General features: G+C 44.0%; 1 long non-coding RNA gene across 1 annotated transcript; it reads left to right on the top strand.

Annotated features, from left to right (window-relative positions):
* Positions 1-2,479: 2,479 nt before the first annotated feature.
* Positions 2,480-2,847, top strand: LOC117240784. Its single transcript, XR_004494791.1, has 2 exons — positions 2,480-2,677; positions 2,814-2,847. It is a non-coding gene; the product is annotated as an uncharacterized LOC117240784 (long non-coding RNA).
* Positions 2,848-3,376: the final 529 nt, after the last annotated feature.

Here is a 3,376-nt window from a genome sequence, read left to right as displayed (position 1 = left end):
CACTCCCCGCGGTTCCCTGGATACCTTGATTAACGATGAGGACGTCGTCTCTCGGCCACCGAAATGTATAAGGAATCGTTCCTTAACGGTAGACCAACTAACCTCTCCGTCTCCCGTCATTCGTGCCAGCCAATGTGCTGTAGAACCCTGTAGAGAGTCACTTAAGGCAGAGTATAGCGCGTCATCTCGTAGGGGGTTGTTCTTCATGGCCCTACTAACAGCCGCGCACCACGCGGATGGGTCGGCGCCTGCGACTTCTGGGTTAAAATGTGGTAATTTGGTGGTTCCCGTATTTGGCCTTTGCATTAGCGTATGAATTAGGTTGTTCATGACAGCGATCTGCCCTTCCAGCGCTCGAAGCCGTTCTGATCCCACTTCTGATGTCGGATTGGCACTGGGAGTGGGGTTGTGAGCGCCAAAGGAATCTTCTCGGGGATTAGCCATTGATACGCTACACACAGGTGTAGTTTATTGCAATGATAGAATTAGTACAGTCTCGACAATTGATCACAGCGGTTCGGCACTCGCGACACGAGTGACGATGCTCTCGGGCTTAATAACGAATCCGCGGCCAACGGGATGACAACAGAACGTACTCACAAAGTCTAAGTCTGGTTAAAACGTGAAATAACCACTGATCGCGAAGACGTTACTCTTTTATCGATGAGATCGCGAGCGAGAATGCCTTTCCCGTCCCGATCATGCCACAGAGGAAAACTATAATGGGGTGTGTCTAAGGATACGAGATCATCGGATTCGTCGAGAAAAGCCTTCGTTCAGAAAGTAAGGGAAATTGGCGTTGCTGCTAATTGGTCAATCTCCATATCGGTGGTTAGAAAAAGATGCTAGCCGCCCTCGAGGGAAAGTCGCTAGCCGCCCTCGGGGGAAAGTTGCTAGTGGGAGACGCCGCTCGTTGAAAAATATGTCTCCCCTATCTTCCCGTAGTTGGGACAGAGACTGTTTGTCTGTTTGAAGGACTTTAGTTAACTAAACCTTAAGATTTATAACGGGCCCTCGGGCTAGCCGAACATGTACTGCGGAGACGCATCGACATCTGGCAATCATCTTACTCGAAGAATAGGGTCTGCACGTGGCGAGCCACGGGACAGAAACCGTTGGAATGTTTACTGTCGCGTGTCGCCACAAATATTTCTTTTAAGGAGAGCTATAGAATTACTCCATACCTTTGTTAGGCAAAGCGTTCATCCCGTGACCGCGGCTACGTTCGGCGACTGACTGTCGCCTCGAGCCCAAGCTCATTATCACATTCTCGAATAATTACAATCGGGTTGAATAACTACAATTGTTCAATTACAGCTATAGTAGATTCTAGGTTAGAATGTTGCGGGATTATCCAAAATTCCAAATGCTCTGGTGTTCTTTCATCTCCGACATATATATATGTCGGGTTTACATTAGAATTAGGGTTAGGGGCGTAAAGCGAATCTTCGTTTGGATTACACGTCGTCGTTATGCAATAGAGAAGACATTGGCTAGTGCAAATACGATTACCATAGAACCGGACAAGTAACCGTGGTAATTAGATACTCGAGAAACTAATGACAATGATACTAGGTTCAATAACGAACCCGCGGACAACGGGACGGTAGCCGTACGCACTCGCAAAGATCTAAGTCGAATTCTGTGTTAATAGTCGCTGGCGTTAATCTCTTTTTTTTGTCGATGAGACCGCAAGAGAGAATGACTTTCCGTCCCGGTGATACCCCAGAGGAAAACTATGACGGGGTGTGTCTAAGGACACGAGATCATCGGATTCGTCGGGGACATCCTACGTTCGGAAAGTAAGGGAAATTGACGTTGCTGCTAATTGGCCAATCTCCATACCGGTAGTTAGAAAAGGATGCTAGCTGCCCTTGAGGGAGGGTTGCTAGTGGGAGACGTCGTTCGTGGAAAAATAGGTCTCTCCTGTCTTCCCGTAACTGGGACAAAGACTGTGTATCTGTTGAAGGATTTTAGGTAACTAGATATTAGTGTTTATGACGGTCCTCGGGCTAGCCAATCACGTACTGTGGAGACGCGTCGACATCTGGTAAACATCCTGCCCGGAGAATAGGATCTGCGTGTCGCAAGCTACGGGACAGAAACCGTTGGAGTGTTTACTGCCACGTGCCGCTACAAATCTTTCTTTTAAGGAGAGCTATAGGATTACTCAATGCCTTTGTTAGATGGAGAGTTCGTCCCGTTGACCGCGGCTACGTTCGGCGACTAATTGTCGCCTTGAGCCCAAGCTCATTGTCACAAGTCTCAAACAAATACAATTGGTTAGAATGACTGCAAATCGTTTAGTTACAACTGTAGATTTTAATTACAATGTTTTTATGGATTTTCCCGAGGTTTCAGAGGGAAGGCACCGGTGTCCTCTTATCTCCGACATATATAAATTATATTTAAGAAGTTTGGGATAGTTTAAAGATGAAATAAATTGCTTTTTAAGTTTAATCTCTTACTTTGGACGAAATCAAGTTTCTCTGGAATTTGGTGGAGTTTAAGATTTGATATCGGTGTCGTAGGAGTTATGTGACACTTTAAGGTGGAATAAATCTAGCGAGGAGTTTAAGGTGCGGCAAAGGAGCGTGGAATGTTGCAATAGAAATTTATTGCAGTGTTAGTGCATTGGTAGATTGATCAAATTTACGTGTAGCGTGGGTAACCAATGGTAAATATTTTGCAATGTGTATAATTTCTCAGTAATCTGAGGCTTATAAAATCTATTGACAACTAATGGAAATTGTTGATTTAACAGATCAATTTTAAATTCCTCGTTAATCTAAATTTTTTAATCCTATTTACAGCTAAACCTTACGACGAAAAATTAACGAAGTGGAATAAAAATGGCATTGTGATTCTTCTCGTCGTGTATCGGTGTCACATCAAATTTAAGAGACAGTTTTACTTGCGGATGCTGCATGTTACGTTGGTGAAGTCGACGAAAGCGTAAAATAGGAACTCGTCCGAAATACACTAACGCGGAAGGTTAAACTTAACGCAAAAGGCTGAGAAATTAGTTTAGAACTCGAAGTTTCATTGGTACGACGCTCTTGAAACGCATTCAAAGAGGTCGGCGACCTCGACAGGGGATGAACGCAACTGTTTCGTGGGAATTTCTTATTGTGGCTTATTTGGATGAAGCTGCTTTAAAATCAGCGCTGGATTCGTCTGTATTTTGCCCGGAAATCATAAAATGTTTAGGCCAGACGACTCCATGTACAGAAAATGTTATGTCCACTTTTTACGTCCGTAGAATTCAACTCTTTACTACTATGCACTTCTTTTCCAAAAAAATATCGCGTTTCAATATTAAAAAAGTTTCAATAATATACTATCCATTAGAAGAATGATAACATGATAACCTTAC

This window comes from Bombus vosnesenskii, unplaced genomic scaffold (genome assembly GCF_011952255.1).
Source record: "Bombus vosnesenskii isolate JDL3184/JDL3185 unplaced genomic scaffold, Bvos_JDL3184-5_v1.1 scf7180000014905, whole genome shotgun sequence".
Taxonomy (NCBI): domain Eukaryota; kingdom Metazoa; phylum Arthropoda; class Insecta; order Hymenoptera; family Apidae; genus Bombus; species Bombus vosnesenskii.
This window is presented reverse-complemented; position numbering and strand designations above follow the sequence as displayed.